This window comes from Pseudophryne corroboree, chromosome 5, assembly GCF_028390025.1.
Source record: "Pseudophryne corroboree isolate aPseCor3 chromosome 5, aPseCor3.hap2, whole genome shotgun sequence".
Taxonomy (NCBI): domain Eukaryota; kingdom Metazoa; phylum Chordata; class Amphibia; order Anura; family Myobatrachidae; genus Pseudophryne; species Pseudophryne corroboree.
The window spans coordinates 717847319-717867108 of record NC_086448.1 but is presented as its reverse complement, the minus strand read 5'-3'; the positions used below and the strand labels follow the sequence as shown (position 1 = coordinate 717867108).

Genomic DNA, 19790 nt, shown 5'->3' with positions numbered 1-19790 from the left:
GTACCAGTGTTTAGTATATAAGTATGTACTTCTTATATATGTGGTATATATATAGTATATAATTAGTGTGGTATCACACTAGATCTTGTGTTAGTCAAGTTAAGGTAAAGATCATGAAATCTCTAGAAGTTCAAAGATACCAGTTAATTAAGAAATGCTGGGCTCACATGGGCCCACATCTGGAAAAGGATGGGAATGGACATCTGTCCCCACTACATATAAGCGTATAAGGGTTTTAATTTTTTTAAAGCAAATACATACTACTAAATAGAGTGTAATATTTTTAGAATATGTATGAAGAGAACTCCAAGAATTTGTTGTATATTTATTACTAATGAAACAAATAGTGCGCAAGAAGTGGTTTAGAGAAATGTTCTGCTTAAACCCAGCTAATTGGTTTAGCGGGATCAAAGTGTAGATTGCTGAAATAGTGATGTTTTTATTAAAAATTGTTGGCTTAGCAATTTGCATAAATCTGTGTTTTAAGATGCTATTTTGTTTCCTTTCCTTTCAGCTTGAAAGAAATCTGTAAACTCAAATATGTGAATCCTCCAAGTTTAAGAAACTACAGAAGAGCTTGGCAAGAAGGAGCCGTGAACAGTCTATCTTAATGGATATGAAGCGAACGGTTCTTTACCTTCTGTGGGATAGAGTGACAAGCACGGCCCTACGGGAACATAGCCTTTTGCACCATTATAGCTAGACTGTTTGCTTAGTCTCTTGTAGGTAGAGTTTGTGTGATGTCTTGTAGATCAACTGTAATGTCATTTTATTATGAAAAGGAGGGACTGAGGAAGTAAGATGTATTGAGCTTAAGCAGTATCAGCCATTTTGTTAAGTAGCAGCCATGATGTAGTGAAGAAGAAGTATGCTTTACTGATAAATCATAATAATGCTGACATTTCATAGTTAGTACATTCTGTGCAAAGCAAGGTCATAGCTATAGTCTTAAAAATATGTTATTAGATAGTCTCTTGTGTTTAGACTTCTTGTGAAGGACACGAAGGAGGGTGTCAGCCAGAAAGGAGTTATGAGAAGTGATGCATTTTGTTATACTTTGTGACGTATATCAGTTTTACATGAAAAGTACCTTTTTGCTATATAACGCCCTGCTGATTAAACAAGCCTTAGTCTCATTTGGTGGACATAACTGCATGTGTTGTCTACTTCCTGGGATTCCCAATCGATTGGTAAACAAAGGGTAATGAACAGACAATTGAAGGGGATTGATAGTAGGAGGCTTATCTCCAACAGAAAGAACATGGTACCACAACAAACCTGCCAAGAGAGAGTTGGCCACCAAAACTCACAGACTGGGCAAGGATGGCATTAATCAGAGAGGCAGCACAGAGACCAAAGGTAACCCTGAAGGAGCTGCAGAGTTCCACAGCAGAAACTGGTGTATCTGCGCATGTGACCACAATAAGCCGTACACTCCATAGAGCTGGGCTTTATGGAAGAGTGTCCAGAAAAAAAGACATTACTTAGTGTTAAAAATAAGAAGGCACGTTTTGAGTTTGCCAAAAGGCATGTGGATGACTTCCCAAATGTATGGAAGAAGGTTCTCTGGTCAGATGAGACTAAAATTGAACTTTTTGGCCACCATGGAAAATGCTATATCTAGCGCAAACCCAACACATCCCATCACCCCAAGAACACCATCCCCACAGTGAAACATGGTGGTGGCAGCATCATGCTGTGGGGATGTTTTTCAGCAGCAGGGACTGGGAAACTGTTTCGAGTTGAGGGAAAGATGGATGGTGCTAAATACAGGGATATTCTTGAGCAAAACCTGTTTGAGTTTGCTTGTGATTTGAGACTGGGACGGAGGTTCCCCTTCCAGCAGGACAATGACCCGAAGCATACTGCTAAAGCAACACTTGAGTGGTTTAAGGGGAAACATTTAAATATATTGTAATGGCGTAGTCAAAGCCCAGATCTCAGTCCAATTGAGGATCTGTAGTCAGACTTGAAGATTTCTGTTCACAAGCTGAAACCATCCAACATGAAGGAGCTGGAGCAGTTTTGCCTTGAGGAATGGGCAAAAATCCCAGTGGCAAGATGTGGCAAGCTCATAGAGACTTATCCAAAGTGACTTGCAGCTGTAATTGCCGCAAAAGGTAGCTCTACAAAGTACTGACTTTAGGGGGGTAAATAGTTATGCATGCTGAAGTTTTCTGTTATTTTGTCCTATTTGTTATTTGCTTCACAATAAAAAAAACATCTTCAAAGTTGTAGGCATGTTCTGTGAATGAAATGATGCAAACCTTCAGACAATCCATTTTAATTCCAGGTTGTGAGGCAACAAAACATGAAAAATGCAAAGGGGGTGAATACTTTAGCAAGACACTGTAAAACCAAAAAATACTTACACTCCTCCATGCCCCCATACTCATCCTCCTCTTCTTCACCACTGGGGGATGATGTTTGGATGGGGGAAGGGGCTTGATTGGGGGTTGGAGGTTGGATGGGGGAAGGGGCTTGAATGGGAGTGGAAGGTTGAAGGGGAGAGGGAGGTTGAAAGGGGGTGGCAAGTTGAGGGGGAGAGGGAGATTGTGTGGGGGATGGATGCTGAGGGAGAGAGGGAGGTTGAGTGGTAGATGGATGCTGAGGGAGAGAGGGAGGTTGAGTGGTGTATGGATGCTGAGGGGGGAGAGAGAGGTTGAGTGGGGGAGGGAGGTTGAGGGGGAGAGGGAGGTTGAGTGGGCGATAGAGGTTGTGGGTGGTGGCAACTTCTCCTTTCTGCTCTTCATAAGGAGAGTGAAGCACAGTTCTCTGGGTTTTTGAAAACATTTGTTTAATATACACATTCCCTACTCAGTAACCAACATGAAAACATCTGTATTTTGTGTTTTATAAAAAAAAAAACATTAGACTAAAATTAAGCACAAAATGATTACTGGTATGCAAAATTATACATGTTAGTATGTCATATCTACTGTTTGTACATTAGTCAACATACAACCCACACACATACTCTATACATCCATACAAACATCTATGCATACCTACATACAGTTTCAAGATCTACAGGCTAAACAACATACACACACTTATGGAAGCAAATATTACAAAACATTAAACTGAAAACACACTCATGCGCACACCAATGCTACAGTATGCATTACTTACTGTTTTGAACTTGCTGGCATATCTCTGCCAGCAACCGCGGCTGTCTGAGTTGCAGGTTGGACCACCGTCTTTCCAACTAGACAATTGTCCGCCTGCTGCGGAGCTTCACCCACAGCTTTCTGCGGACCTCGGCATAGTCCGCATGCTTATGGGCATTCAACACATAAGGGCCCGTGCGGCCTACGCGGTGGTCCATTACTGAGGTAAGGAGCTGCAGCTCCCTGATTGTTAATGGGGCAGCTTTCATGGTGCCAATGGTGTATTAATATTAATTGCAAATATTTATACTGTCTGGGTGCAGTTGATTGGTCGACAGCTATGATGCTCATAAATACAAAAAAGCTTTATTGCTATTAAAGCACATTAACAGTACGGTCCGTGTTCTCAGTTGTGAACACATTTGCGAGTGTGTGCTACTGTAAGTGGTGAATTTGCTAAATTCTTACCAAACATCTCTGTTCCTCACTCAACTAAACATTGCAGGATTGTTGTGTTTGTTTGATTATATGTGTTAAAAAAGGGGGGGGAATTAATTTGTTTCAATCACTTAAGATACATAAATGCATGACAAACAATATGCATCATCATATTTTTTTAAATAATACTCATTGTAAATAAACACATAGCCACATTGTTCTTAAGAACAATATATATGTTGCCAACACAACAGTACTTGTACAGTAATGGTGTTCACTAACTCATGACATGCTTATTTTGTTATTAAAAACATTACAATATGTCTTAGGTACAGCCACTAACATTGCTGTAAATAGGATTATTTTACACACAAATGCAGTAATAATGTTTGAAATCAACTTAAAATCTGAATTTTGTATGGATCAAAGTTTTAGCTAAATATTCAAACCATAAAAAATTCAAATATGGATTTTACAACACCAATAAATACTTCTCTGACATGCTCATAACTCAAACATACCTGAAATATTGTCCCACTATTCTGTTCCTTTGGGCATGGCTGCATTGGGTTTCCGAGCCGCGCCTCCGTGTACGGCCAACCCCTTGCTCCTCATCCTCTGGGCCCAAAATTAGGTTTTGGGCCAGCTCCACATGCCTCCTTACAGCGATATTGTGCAGTATTGCACACAGGACCACTATCTTACTAACCATTTCCGACAAATACATGAGGTCACCATCAGTGCGGTGGAACACCTGAAAATGGCCTTTTAGAAGCCCAATCGTGCGCTCCACCACCTGTCTGGTGGATGTAAGTGTGGAATTAAATGCAGATTGTGGTCCTGGTTTTGGTGTGCTGCAAGGAGTCATGAGCCAGGGGGTGCAAGGATATCCCCAATCTCCTACAAAAACACATAACCATATTTATGTGTTGTTTTTTTATTATTATCAATTAGACAACAACACAACTGAAACTTTACTACATGATGTGGCTTAAACTCACCCAAGATCCACGCGTCTTAGTCTTCCAACATGCTTAATTTTTGCCATATCCCTGATTGCTGAATCACGTGGGAATCATGGGCACTTCCTGGGTACCGGGCATTCAGGAAAAGGATCTGGAGGGATGGACCACAAACAACCATCACATTCAAAGAGTGGAACATTTTTCTGTTCCTAAAGATTATTTCATTATGTGATGGTGCTACAAGTGGAACGTGTGTATACCGTCCACTACTCCAATAATGTGTGGGAAGCCACCATGTTCATGGAATTGGCGGACCGCAGCTAGGGACTCCACATCCAATGGCATTGATATGAACTGCTTAGTTCTTTTGAGGAACGCAGCAATGACGCGCCTAAGGATCCTAGAGAATGAGGCCTGGGAGATGCCACCCAGGACTCCAACTATATGCTGGTAGGACCCTGAGGTGCAAAAATGTAAGACAGCAATGAATTGTGTCAGTGGTGGAATTGCTGTTAGATTGCGAATTGTACTCTCTAGATCACTCTCTATAATTGAGAGTGTTTCTAGGAAGACAAGAGGGGCATCCTATAGTGCTGCACCCCCTCATCATCTGGCATTCCAAAAAGGGTGACATGGGTTTGAAAGATACTAGGCCTTGCACCCCCCCTTGCCTTTGAGGATGAGGGACATGTTGTGGTTGGCCGTATAATGCATACAGGAATGCCGCCATCGCCAACTGAAAATAAGAATTTACTTACCGATAATTCTATTTCTCATAGTCCGTAGTGGATGCTGGGGACTCCGAAAGGACCATGGGGAATAGCGGCTCCGCAGGAGACTGGGCACAAAAGTAAAAGCTTTAAAACTACCTGGTGTGCACTGGCTCCTCCCCCTATGACCCTCCTCCAAGCCTCAGTTAGGATACTGTGCCCGGACGAGCGTACACAATAAGGAAGGATTTTGACTCCTGGGTAAGACTCATACCAGCCACACCAATCACACCGTACAACTTGTGATCTGAACCCAGTTAACAGCATGATAACAGAGGAGCCTCTGAAAAGATGGCTCACAACAATAATAACCCGATTTTTTGTAACAATAGCTATGTACAAGTATTGCAGACAATCCGCACTTGGGATGGGCGCCCAGCATCCACTACGGACTATGAGAAATAGAATTATCGGTAAGTAAATTCTTATTTTCTCTGACGTCCTAGTGGATGCTGGGGACTCCGAAAGGACCATGGGGATTATACCAAAGCTCCCAAACGGGCGGGAGAGTGCGGATGACTCTGCAGCACCGAATGAGAGAACTCCAGGTCCTCCTCAGCCAGGGTATCAAATTTGTAGAATTTAGCAAACGTGTTTGCCCCTGACCAAGTAGCTGCTCGGCAAAGTTGTAAAGCCGAGACCCCTCGGGCAGCCGCCCAAGATGAGCCCACTTTCCGTGTGGAATGGGCTTTTACAGATTTTGGCTGTGGCAGGCCTGCCACAGAATGTGCAAGCTGAATTGTACTACAAATCCAACGAGCAATAGTCTGCTTAGAAGCAGGAGCACCCAGCTTGTTGGGTGCATACAGGATAAACAGCGAGTCAGATTTTCTGACTCCAGCCGTCCTGGAAACATATATTTTCAGGGCCCTGACTACGTCCAGCAACTTGGAATCCTCCAAGTCCCTAGTAGCCGCAGGCACCACAATAGGCTGGTTTAAGTGAAATGCTGAAACCACCTTAGGGAGAAATTGAGGACGAGTCCTCAATTCTGCCCTGTCCGTATGAAAAATTAGGTAAGGGCTTTTATAGGATAAAGCCGCCAATTCTGAGACACGCCTGGCTGAGGCCAGGGCTAACAGCATTACCACTTTCCATGTGAGATATTTTAAGTCCACAGTGGTGAGTGGTTCAAACCAATGTGATTTTAGGAACCCCAAAACTACATTGAGATCCCAAGGTGCCACTGGAGGCACAAAAGGAGGCTGTATATGCAGTACCCCCTTGACAAACGTCTGGACTTCAGGAACTGAAGCTAGTTCTTTTTGGAAGAATATTGACAGGGCCGAAATTTGAACCTTAATGGACCCTAATTTTAGGCCCATAGACAGTCCTGTTTGCAGGAAATGCAGGAAACGACCCAGTTGAAATTCCTCTGTAGGGGCCTTCCTGGCCTCACACCACGCAACATATTTACGCCAAATACGGTGATAATGTTGCACAGTTACATCCTTCCTGGCTTTGATCAGGGTAGGGATGACTTCATCCGGAATGCCTTTTTCCTTCAGGATCCGGCGTTCAACCGCCATGCCGTCAAACGCATCCGCGGTAAGTCTTGGGACAGACATGGTCCCTGCTGGAGCAGGTCCTTTCTTAGAGGTAGAGGCCACGGGTCTTCCGTGAGCATCTCTTGAAGTTCCGGGTACCAAGTCCTTCTTGGCCAATCCGGAGCCACGAGTATAGTCCTTACTCCTCTCCTTCTTATGATTCTCAGTACCTTGGGTATGAGAGGCAGAGGAGGGAACACATACACTGACTGGTACACCCACGGTGTTACCAGAGCGTCCACAGCTATTGCCTGAGGGTCCCTTGACCTGGCGCAATATCTGTCCAGTTTTTTGTTGAGGCGGGACGCCATCATGTCCACCTTTGGTTTTTCCCAACGGTTCACAATCATGTGGAAGACTTCTGGGTGAAGTCCCCACTCCCCCGGGTGGAGATCGTGTCTGCTGAGGAAGTCTGCTTCCCAGTTGTCCACTCCCGGAATGAACACTGCTGACAGTGCTATCACATGATTTTCCGCCCAGCGAAGAATCCTTGCAACTTCCGTCATTGCCCTCCTGCTTCTTGTGCCGCCCTGTCTGTTTACGTGGGCGACTGCCGTGATGTTGTCCGACTGGATCAGCACCGGCTGACCCTGAAGCAGAGGCCTTGCCTGACTTAGGGCATTGTAAATGGCCCTTAGTTCCAGGATATTTATGTGAAGTGACGTTTCCATGCTTGACCACAAGCCCTGGAAATTTCTTCCCTGTGTGACTGCTCCCCAGCCTCTCAGGCTGGCATCCGTGGTCACCAGGACCCAGTCCTGAATGCCGAATCTGCGGCCCTCTAGAAGATGAGCACTCTGCAACCACCACAGGAGAGACACCCTTGTCCTTGGAGACAGGGTTATCCGCTGATGCATTTGAAGATGCGATCCGGACCATTTGTCCAGCAGATCCCACTGAAAAGTTCTTGCGTGGAATCTGCCGAATGGAATCGCTTCGTAAGAAGCCACCATTTTTCCCAGGACCCTTGTGCATTGATGCACTGACACTTGGCCTGGTTTTAGGAGGTTCCTGACAAGGTCGGATAACTCCCTGGCTTTCTCCTCCGGGAGAAACACCTTTTTCTGTACTGTGTCCAGAATCATCCCTAGGAACAGCAGACGTGTCGTCGGAATCAGCTGCGATTTTGGAATATTTAGAATCCATCCGTGCTGTCGTAGTACTACTTGAGATAGTGCTACTCCGACCTCTAACTGTTCTCTGGACCTTGCCCTTATCAGGAGATCGTCCAAGTAAGGGATAATTAAGACGCCTTTTCTTCGAAGAAGAATCATCATTTCGGCCATTACCTTGGTAAAGACCCGGGGTGCCGTGGACAATCCAAACGGCAGCGTCTGAAACTGATAGTGACAGTTCTGTACCACAAACCTGAGGTACCCTTGGTGAGAAGGGCAAATTGGGACATGGAGGTAAGCATCCTTGATGTCCAGAGACACCATATAGTCCCCTTCTTCCAGGTTCGCTATCACTGCTCTGAGTGATTCCATCTTGAATTTGAACCTTTGTATGTAAGTGTTCAAGGATTTCAGATTTAAAATAGGTCTCACCGAGCCGTCCGGCTTCGGTACCACAAACAGCGTGGAATAATACCCCTTTCCCTGTTGTAGGAGGGGTACCTTGATTATCACCTGCTGGGAATACAGCTTGTGAATGGCTTCCAATACCGCCTCCCTGTCGGGGGGAGACGTTGGTAAAGCAGACTTCAGGAACCGGCGAGGGGGAGACGTCTCGAATTCCAATTTGTACCCCTGATATACTACCTGCAGGATCCAGGGGTCCACTTGCGAGTGAGCCCACTGCGCGCTGAAATTCTTGAGACGGGCCCCCACCATGCCTGAGTCCGCTTGTAAGGCCCCAGCGTCATGCTGAGGACTTGGCAGAAGCGGGGGAGGGCTTCTGTTCCTGGGAAGAGGCTGTCTGCTGCAGTCTTTTTCCCCTTCCTCTGCCCCGGGGCAGATACGAGTGGCCTTTTGCCCGCTTGCCCTTATGGGGACGAAAGGACTGAGCCTGAAAAGACGGTGTCTTTTTCTGCTGAGAGGTGACCTGGGGTAAAAAGGTGGATTTCCCAGCCGTTGCCGTGGCCACCTGGTCCGATAGACCGACCCCAAATAACTCCTCCCCTTTATACGGCAATACTTCCATATGCCGTTTGGAATCCGCATCACCTGACCACTGTCGCGTCCATAACCCTCTTCTGGCAGAAATGGACAGCGCACTTACTCTTGATGCCAGAGTGCAAATATCCCTCTGTGCATCTCTCATATATAGAAATGCATCCTTTAAATGCTCTATAGTCAATAATATATTGTCCCTGTCCAGGGTATCAATATTTTCAGTCAGGGAATCCGACCAAGCCACCCCAGCACTGCACATCCAGGCTGAGGCGATTGCTGGTCGCAGTATAATACCAGTATGTGTGTATATACTTTTTAGGATATTTTCCAGCTTCCTATCAGCTGGTTCCTTGAGGGCGGCCGTATCAGGAGACGGTAACGCCACTTGTTTTGATAAGCGTATGAGCGCCTTATCCACCCTAGGGGGTGTTTCCCAACGCGCCCTAACCTCTGGCGGGAAAGGGTATAATGCCAATAATTTTTTAGAAATTAGCAGTTTTTTATCGGGGGAAACCCACGCTTCATCACACACCTCATTTAATTCATCTGATTCAGGAAAAACTACGGGTAGTTTTTTCACACCCCACATAATACCCTTTTTTGTGGTACTTGTAGTATCAGAAATGTTCAAAACCTCCTTCATTGCCGTGATCATGTAACGTGTGGCCCTACTGGAAAATACGTTTGTTTCCTCACCGTCGACACTGGAGTCAGTGTCCGTGTCTGGGTCTGTGTCGACCACCTGAGGTAACGGGCACTTTAGAGCCCCTGACGGTGTTTGAGACGCCTGTACAGGTATTAACTGATTTGCCGGCTGTCTCATGTCGTCAACAGTCTTTTGTAAAGTGCTGACACTATCACGTAATTCCTTCCATAAGACCATCCAGTCAGGTGTCGACTCCCTAGGGGGTGACATCACTAATACAGGCAATTGCTCCGCCTCCATACCATTTTCCTCCTCATACATGTCGACACAACGTGCCGACACACAGCACACACACAGGGAATGCTCTGATAGAGGACAGGACCCCACTAGCTCTTTGGGGAGACAGAGGGAGAGTTTGCCAGCACACACCAGAGCGCTATATATATACAGGGATAACCTTATATAAGTGTTTTTCCCTTATATAGCTGCTGTATAGATTTATCTGCCAATTTAGTGCCCCCCCTCTCTTGTTTTACCCTGTTTCTGTAGTGCAGGACTGCAGGGGAGAGTCAGGGAGCTTCCCTCCAACGGAGCTGTGAGGAAAAATGGCGCCAGTGTGCTGAGGAGATAGGCTCCGCCCCCTTCTCGGCGGCCGTTCTCCCGCTTTTTTATGGAAAAACAGGCATGAGTTAAATGCATCCATATAGCCCAGGAGCTATATGTGATGCATTTTTTGCCCCCTAAGGTGTTTATATTGCGTCTCAGGGCGCCCCCACCCAGCGCCCTGCACCCTCAGTGACCGGAGTGTGAAGTGTGCTGAGAGCAATGGCGCACAGCTGCGGTGCTGTGCGCTACCTTATTGAAGACAGGACGTCTTCTGCCGCCGATTTTTCCGGACCTCTTCTGCTCTTCTGGCTCTGTAAGGGGGACGGCGGCGCGGCTCTGGGACCCATCCATGGCTGGGCCTGTGATCGTCCCTCTGGAGCTAATGTCCAGTAGCCTAAGAAGCCCAATCCACTCTGCACGCAGGTGAGTTCGCTTCTTCTCCCCTTAGTCCCTCGATGCAGTGAGCCTGTTGCCAGCAGGTCTCACTGAAAATAAAAAACCTAAAACTAAACTTTTTTCTAAGCAGCTCAGGAGAGCCACCTAGACTGCACCCTTCTCGTTCGGGCACAAAAATCTAACTGAGGCTTGGATGAGGGTCATAGGGGGAGGAGCCAGTGCACACCAGGTAGTCTTAAAGCTTTTACTTTTGTGCCCAGTCTCCTGCGGAGCCGCTATTCCCCATGGTCCTTTCGGAGTCCCCAGCATCCACTAGGACGTCAGAGAAATACACATTTAACAGAGTGTTAATTCATAAACCAATGATTGTTTACAAACATTCTGGTCAACCTAATCTAATGTCTAAAATCCACTTACAGGTGTGGTGTTTTCCATCTCTAAATTGTGCACAACAGGAGGAAAGGAACAATGTACACATTTTCAAACAAATACAAGTAAAGAACAAAATAAAGCACACACACCAAACCAACACAATGAACATGCATATACTTACCAGATGAAAACACCTGGAAAAAAAACATCAAAAGGCTGGAAATAACTTAAAAAGCCTACTTTGGGCAAAAAAACAACAAAGATAAGCTAGCTTGAGAAGAAAAGAGAAACAAACACTTAATAAGCACACTAAGAGAAAACAATACCCCATCACACAACACACACTTATGAACATGCATATACTTACCCGCAGATGAATAGAAAAATCAAACCAAAAAGCCAAAAGGGCAGAATATAAAAACATAGGCTACTTTGCCAAAAAAGAACTTAAAATGATGCTCCCTTCAGGAAAAAGAGAAATAACCATAATGAGCACACTAAGAGAAAACAACTCCCCACCACACAACACACATCTATGAACATGCATATACTTACCCACAGAGATATATAGCTCAAATAAAAAAGCCAAAAGGGCAGATTAGAAACAAAAAAAGCCTACATAGCCAAATAACTAAAGAAAACAGATGTTCCCTTGAAAAGAAATTACAAAAGAGAAAAAAAAAATATCAGTCAGGTCATCCACACTACAAACATCCTTAAATACAAACATAAAAAGCCATTAACAAAAACAAATACCAACATGCATTGTTTGTCCTACACGCTGTGCGACCGCAATACACCACATAAATGCACCACATCCAAAAACACACTAAACAAGGTCGTGTTGCAAACACATGCTGTGAGGAATCACACAACCATCACCATACCAGATACTTTTAACTAACAGGCAGCTTATCACTGCCTTTTATTTGGGGTCAGCTGTAGAGATGAGCGGGTTCGGTTTCTCTGAATCCGAACCCGCCAGAACTTCATGTTTTTTTTCACGGGTCCGAGCGACTCGGATCTTCCCGCCTTGCTCGGTTAACCCGAGCGCGCCCGAACGTCATCATGACGCTGTCGGATTCTCGCGAGGCTCGGATTCTATCGCGAGACTCGGATTCTATATAAGGAGCCGCGCGTCGCCGCCATTTTCACACGTGCATTGAGATTGATAGGGAGAGGACGTGGCTGGCGTCCTCTCCGTTTAGAATAGATTAGAGAGACACTTGATTTACTAATTTTGGGGAGCATTAGGAGTACTCAGTACAGTGCAGAGTTTTGCTGATAGTGACCAGTGACCACCAGTTTTATTTATAATCCGTTCTCTGCCTGAAAAAAGCGATACACAGCACACAGTGACTCAGTCACATACCATATCTGTGTGCACTGCTCAGGCTCAGGCCAGTGTGCTGCATCATCTATTATCTATATATAATATTATATATATCTGTCTGACTGCTCAGCTCACACAGCTTATAATTGTGGGGGAGACTGGGGAGCACTACTGCAGTGCCAGTTATAGGTTATAGCAGGAGCCAGGAGTACATAATATATTATATAGTGAGTGACCACCAGACACACAGTGCAGTTTATTTAATATATCCGTTCTCTGCCTGAAAAAAGCGATACACACAGTGACTCAGTCAGTCACATACCATATCTGTGTGCACTGCTCAGGCTCAGGCCAGTGTGCTGCATCATCTATATATATTATATATCTGTCTGACTGCTCAGCTCACACAGCTTATAATTGTGGGGGAGACTGGGGAGCACAACTGCAGTGCCAGTTATAGGTTATAGCAGGAGCCAGGAGTACATAATATTATATTAAAATTAAACAGTGCACACTTTTGCTGCAGGAGTGCCACTGCCAGTGTGACTAGTGACCAGTGACCTGACCACCAGTATATATAATATTAGTAGTATACTATCTCTTTATCAACCAGTCTATATATTAGCAGCAGACACAGTACAGTGCGGTAGTTCACGGCTGTGGCTACCTCTGTGTCGGCACTCGGCAGCCCGTCCATAATTGTATATACCACCTAACCGTGGTTTTTTTTTCTTTCTTTATACATACATACTAGTTACGAGTATACTATCTCTTTATCAACCAGTCTATATATTAGCAGCAGACACAGTACAGTGCGGTAGTTCACGGCTGTGGCTACCTCTGTGTCGGCACTCGGCAGCCCGTCCATAATTGTATATACCACCTAACCGTGGTTTTTTTTTCTTTCTTTATACATACATACTAGTTACGAGTATACTATCTCTTTATCAACCAGTCTATATATTAGCAGCAGACACAGTACAGTGCGGTAGTTCACGGCTGTGGCTACCTCTGTGTCGGCACTCGGCAGCCCGTCCATAATTGTATATACCACCTAACCGTGGTTTTTTTTTCTTTCTTTATACATACATACTAGTTACGAGTATACTATCTCTTTATCAACCAGTCTATATATTAGCAGCAGACACAGTACAGTGCGGTAGTTCACGGCTGTGGCTACCTCTGTGTCGGCACTCGGCAGCCCGTCCATAATTGTATATACCACCTAACCGTGGTTTTTTTTTCTTTCTTTATACATACATACTAGTTACGAGTATACTATCTCTTTATCAACCAGTCTATATTAGCAGCAGACACAGTACAGTGCGGTAGTTCACGGCTGTGGCTACCTCTGTGTCGGCACTCGGCAGCCCGTCCATAATTGTATATACCACCTAACCGTGGTTTTTTTTTCTTTCTTTATACATACATACTAGTTACGAGTATACTATCTCTTTATCAACCAGTCTATATATTAGCAGCAGACACAGTACAGTGCGGTAGTTCACGGCTGTGGCTACCTCTGTGTCGGCACTCGGCAGCCCGTCCATAATTGTATATACCACCTAACCGTGGTTTTTTTTTCTTTCTTTATACATACATACTAGTTACGAGTATACTATCTCTTTATCAACCAGTCTATATATTAGCAGCAGACACAGTACAGTGCGGTAGTTCACGGCTGTGGCTACCTCTGTGTCGGCACTCGGCAGCCCGTCCATAATTGTATATACCACCTAACCGTGGTTTTTTTTTCTTTCTTTATACATACATACTAGTTACGAGTATACTATCTCTTTATCAACCAGTCTATATATTAGCAGCAGACACAGTACAGTGCGGTAGTTCACGGCTGTGGCTACCTCTGTGTCGGCACTCGGCAGCCCGTCCATAATTGTATACTAGTATCCAATCCATCCATCTCCATTGTTTACCTGAGGTGCCTTTTAGTTGTGCCTATTAAAATATGGAGAACAAAAATGTTGAGGTTCCAAAATTAGGGAAAGATCAAGATCCACTTCCACCTCGTGCTGAAGCTGCTGCCACTAGTCATGGCCGAGATGATGAAATGCCAGCAACGTCGTCTGCCAAGGCCGATGCCCAATGTCATAGTACAGAGCATGTCAAATCCAAAACACCAAATATCAGTAAAAAAAGGACTCCAAAACCTAAAATAAAATTGTCGGAGGAGAAGCGTAAACTTGCCAATATGCCATTTACCACACGGAGTGGCAAGGAACGGCTGAGGCCCTGGCCTATGTTCATGGCTAGTGGTTCAGCTTCACATGAGGATGGAAGCACTCAGCCTCTCGCTAGAAAAATGAAAAGACTCAAGCTGGCAAAAGCAGCACAGCAAAGAACTGTGCATTCTTCGAAATCCCAAATCCACAAGGAGAGTCCAATTGTGTCGGTTGCGATGCCTGACCTTCCCAACACTGGACGTGAAGAGCATGCGCCTTCCACCATTTGCACGCCCCCTGCAAGTGCTGGAAGGAGCACCCGCAGTCCAGTTCCTGATAGTCAGATTGAAGATGTCAGTGTTGAAGTACACCAGGATGAGGAGGATATGGGTGTTGCTGGCGCTGGGGAGGAAATTGACCAGGAGGATTCTGATGGTGAGGTGGTTTGTTTAAGTCAGGCACCCGGGGAGACACCTGTTGTCCGTGGGAGGAATATGGCCGTTGACATGCCAGGTGAAAATACCAAAAAAATCAGCTCTTCGGTGTGGAGGTATTTCACCAGAAATGCGGACAACAGGTGTCAAGCCGTGTGTTCCCTTTGTCAAGCTGTAATAAGTAGGGGTAAGGACGTTAACCACCTCGGAACATCCTCCCTTATACGTCACCTGCAGCGCATTCATAATAAGTCAGTGACAAGTTCAAAAACTTTGGGTGACAGCGGAAGCAGTCCACTGACCAGTAAATCCCTTCCTCTTGTAACCAAGCTCACGCAAACCACCCCACCAACTCCCTCAGTGTCAATTTCCTCCTTCCCCAGGAATGCCAATAGTCCTGCAGGCCATGTCACTGGCAATTCTGACGAGTCCTCTCCTGCCTGGGATTCCTCCAATGCATCCTTGCGTGTAACGCCTACTGCTGCTGGCGCTGCTGTTGTTGCCGCTGGGAGTCGATGGTCATCCCAGAGGGGAAGTCGTAAGCCCACTTGTACTACTTCCAGTAAGCAATTGACTGTTCAACAGTCCTTTGCGAGGAAGATGAAATATCACAGCAGTCATCCTACTGCAAAGCGGATAACTGAGTCCTTGACAACTATGTTGGTGTTAGACGTGCGTCCGGTATCCGCCGTTAGTTCACAGGGAACTAGACAATTTATTGAGGCAGTGTGCCCCCGTTACCAAATACCATCTAGGTTCCACTTCTCTAGGCAGGCGATACCGAGAATGTACACGGACGTCAGAAAAAGACTCGCCAGTGTCCTAAAAAATGCAGTTGTACCCAATGTCCACTTAACCACGGACATGTGGACAAGTGGAGCAGGGCAGGGTCAGGACTATATGACTGTGACAGCCCACTGGGTAGATGTATGGACTCCCGCCGCAAGAACAGCAGCGGCGGCACCAGTAGCAGCATCTCGCAAACGCCAACTCTTTCCTAGGCAGGCTACGCTTTGTATCACCGCTTTCCAGAATACGCACACAGCTGAAAACCTCTTACGGCAACTGAGGAAGATCATCGCGGAATGGCTTACCCCAATTGGACTCTCCTGTGGATTTGTGGCATCGGACAACGCCAGCAATATTGTGTGTGCATTAAATATGGGCAAATTCCAGCACGTCCCATGTTTTGCACATACCTTGAATTTGGTGGTGCAGAATTTTTTAAAAAACGACAGGGGCGTGCAAGAGATGCTGTCGGTGGCCAGAAAAATTGCGGGACACTTTCGGCGTACAGGCACCACGTACAGAAGACTGGAGCACCACCAAAAACTACTGAACCTGCCCTGCCATCATCTGAAGCAAGAAGTGGTAACGAGGTGGAATTCAACCCTCTATATGCTTCAGAGGTTGGAGGAGCAGCAAAAGGCCATTCAAGCCTATACAATTGAGCACGATATAGTAGGTGGAATGCACCTGTCTCAAGTGCAGTGGAGAATGATTTCAACGTTGTGCAAGGTTCTGATGCCCTTTGAACTTGCCACACGTGAAGTCAGTTCAGACACTGCCAGCCTGAGTCAGGTCATTCCCCTCATCAGGCTTTTGCAGAAGAAGCTGGAGGCATTGAAGAAGGAGCTAAAAGGGAGCGATTCCGCTAGGCATGTGGGACTTGTGGATGCAGCCCTTAATTCGCTTAACAAGGATTCACGGGTGGTCAATCTGTTGAAATCAGAGCACTACATTTTGGCCACCGTGCTCGATCCTAGATTTAAAGCCTACCTTGGATCTCTCTTTCCGGCAGACACAGGTCTGCTGGGGTTGAAAGACCTGCTGGTGACAAAATTGTCAAGTCAAGCGGAACGCGACCTGTCAACATCTCCTCCTTCACATTCTCCCGCAACTGGGGGTGCGAGGAAAAGGCTCAGAATTCCGAGCCCACCCGCTGGCGGTGATGCAGGGCAGTCTGGAGCGACTGCTGATGCTGACATCTGGTCCGGACTGAAGGACCTGACAACGATTACGGACATGTCGTCTACTGTCACTGCATATGATTCTCTCAACATTGATAGAATGGTGGAGGATTATATGAGTGACCGCATCCAAGTAGGCACGTCACACAGTCCGTACTTATACTGGCAGGAAAAAGAGGCAATTTGGAGGCCCTTGCACAAACTGGCTTTATTCTACCTAAGTTGCCCTCCCACAAGTGTGTACTCCGAAAGAGTGTTTAGTGCCGCCGCTCACCTTGTCAGCAATCGGCGTACGAGGTTACATCCAGAAAATGTGGAGAAGATGATGTTCATTAAAATGAATTATAATCAATTCCTCCGCGGAGACATTGACCAGCAGCAATTGCCTCCACAAAGTACACAGGGAGCTGAGATGGTGGATTCCAATGGGGACGAATTGATAATCTGTGAGGAGGGGGATGTACACGGTGATATATCGGAGGGTGAAGATGAGGTGGACATCTTGCCTCTGTAGAGCCAGTTTGTGCAAGGAGAGATTAATTGCTTCTTTTTTGGGGGGGGTCCAAACCAACCCGTCATATCAGTCACAGTCGTGTGGCAGACCCTGTCACTGAAATGATGGGTTGGTTAAAGTGTGCATGTCCTGTTTTGTTTATACAACATAAGGGTGGGTGGGAGGGCCCAAGGACAATTCCATCTTGCACCTCTTTTTTCTTTTCTTTTTCTTTGCATCATGTGCTGATTGGGGAGGGTTTTTTGGAAGGGACATCCTGCGTGACACTGCAGTGCCACTCCTAGATGGGCCCGGTGTTTGTGTCGGCCACTAGGGTCGCTAATCTTACTCACACAGTCAGCTACCTCATTGCGCCTCTTTTTTTCTTTGCGTCATGTGCTGTTTGGGGAGGGTTTTTTGGAAGGGACATCCTGCGTGACACTGCAGTGCCACTCCTAGATGGGCCCGGTGTTTGTGTCGGCCACTAGGGTCGCTAATCTTACTCACACAGCTACCTCATTGCGCCTCTTTTTTTCTTTGCGTCATGTGCTGTTTGGGGAGGGTTTTTTGGAAGGGACATCCTGCGTGACACTGCAGTGCCACTCCTAGATGGGCCCGGTGTTTGTGTCGGCCACTAGGGTCGCTAATCTTACTCACACAGCTACCTCATTGCGCCTCTTTTTTTCTTTGCGTCATGTGCTGTTTGGGGAGGGTTTTTTGGAAGGGACATCCTGCGTGACACTGCAGTGCCACTCCTAGATGGGCCCGGTGTTTGTGTCGGCCACTAGGGTCGCTTATCTTACTCACACAGCGACCTCGGTGCAAATTTTAGGACTAAAAATAATATTGTGAGGTGTGAGGTATTCAGAATAGACTGAAAATGAGTGTAAATTATGGTTTTTGAGGTTAATAATACTTTGGGATCAAAATGACCCCCAAATTCTATGATTTAAGCTGTTTTTTTAGTGTTTTTTGAAAAAAACACCCGAATCCAAAACACACCCGAATCCGACAAAAAAAATTCGGTGAGGTTTTGCCAAAACGCGTTCGAACCCAAAACACGGCCGCGGAACCGAACCCAAAACCAAAACACAAAACCCGAAAAATTTCAGGCGCTCATCTCTAGTCAGCTGACGCCTTTTACCCTTAAAGGAGTGTCTACACCCCTGGTTATTTTTAAACCATATAGTCGGCCTACACACTTATACTTGTGGCGCCATACTCCCACCACTCCAACTGTGTATAACATTTAACATTTACAAATTACAAGGTGATATAGTGCTGCCTACAGTATATTTTTGAGGGCATGCTCATATTGGAGAGCTTTGCAAACTCAATAGAATCCGTAATACCCTAACCCAAACCCTCTAATATAACCCTATTACCCTAACCTTTACACCAATCCTAATACTTTACCTACAATACCCTGGAATACATGAAATATCCCGGCAGTCGGGATGCCGATGGTCACATGACTAACTGCGGCATCTCGACACTGAAGATGTCGACAGCGGAGGGGTAACTATATCTACTCCCCCCCCCCCCTCTGTTCCCTATCGTAATTCTACCTCTCAGGGGGTGGCGGCTATGGCTAACCATCAGGAGGAGGGGGGGCTGTAGCAGCTAGGGCTAACCTTTGCCTAGTGCCTAACCCTACTCTCCAGGTATCAACCCTTAGGATGAACCCCCGATACTCACCTTCGTCATCCCATCTGGTGCCGGTCTCCCGAGTTGTGTCGGGATTTTGGCATCAGTCATATGAACGCATACCAATACCCTAAACAAGACCCCTAAAATAACCCTAATACCTTAACCCAAACTGTTACACCATCCCTAATACCCTAACCCAAAGTATGCCACACAGTATTGTCCCTTATTCAAGTTATGCAATACCAGTTGTATTCCTTATACATCTTATGCCACACAGTACAGTAGTTTTCCTTATACATATTACGCACACAGAAGAGCTCCTCATACATGTTATACCACACACTAGTACTTCTAATACATGTTACGCCACATGGTAGTATTCCTAATACACGTTACATCACACAGTAGTGCCACTAATTCACATAATGCCACACAGTAGTACTTCTTATACACGTTACGTTACACTGTTGTGCTACTTATTCACATTACGCCACATAGTAGTACTCTTTATACATGCTCGCCACACAGTAGTACTCCTTATACTTGTTACGCCACACGGTAGTACTCCTTGTACACGTTACACCCACATGGTAGTACTCATTATACACATTATGCCCACTCATTAGTAGTGCCCCTTGCACTTTATGCCACACATTAGCATTGCTGGTTCCACCTCTAAGTGATAGATAAGGCAGATAACATCTCCATCTCACGCATTGCTGAGACAAGTTGCATATAGATGGAGCCGCGCTCATTTGAGGCGGCT

The 19790-nt window shown here is 45.8% G+C and overlaps 1 long non-coding RNA gene across 2 annotated transcripts in view; it reads right to left on the bottom strand.

Annotated features, from left to right (window-relative positions):
* The window catches only part of LOC134928338 (uncharacterized), a 246329-nt gene that overhangs the window by 18106 nt on the left and 208433 nt on the right, over positions 1-19790 (bottom strand). The window contains exon 4 of one of the 2 annotated variants that reach the window (XR_010177900.1): positions 4550-4664. The exons of the other annotated variant lie outside the window; for it this stretch is intronic. This is a non-coding gene — a long non-coding RNA (uncharacterized LOC134928338). The remainder of the gene's footprint in view (positions 1-4549; positions 4665-19790) is intronic. 2 annotated transcript variants of the gene reach the window in all.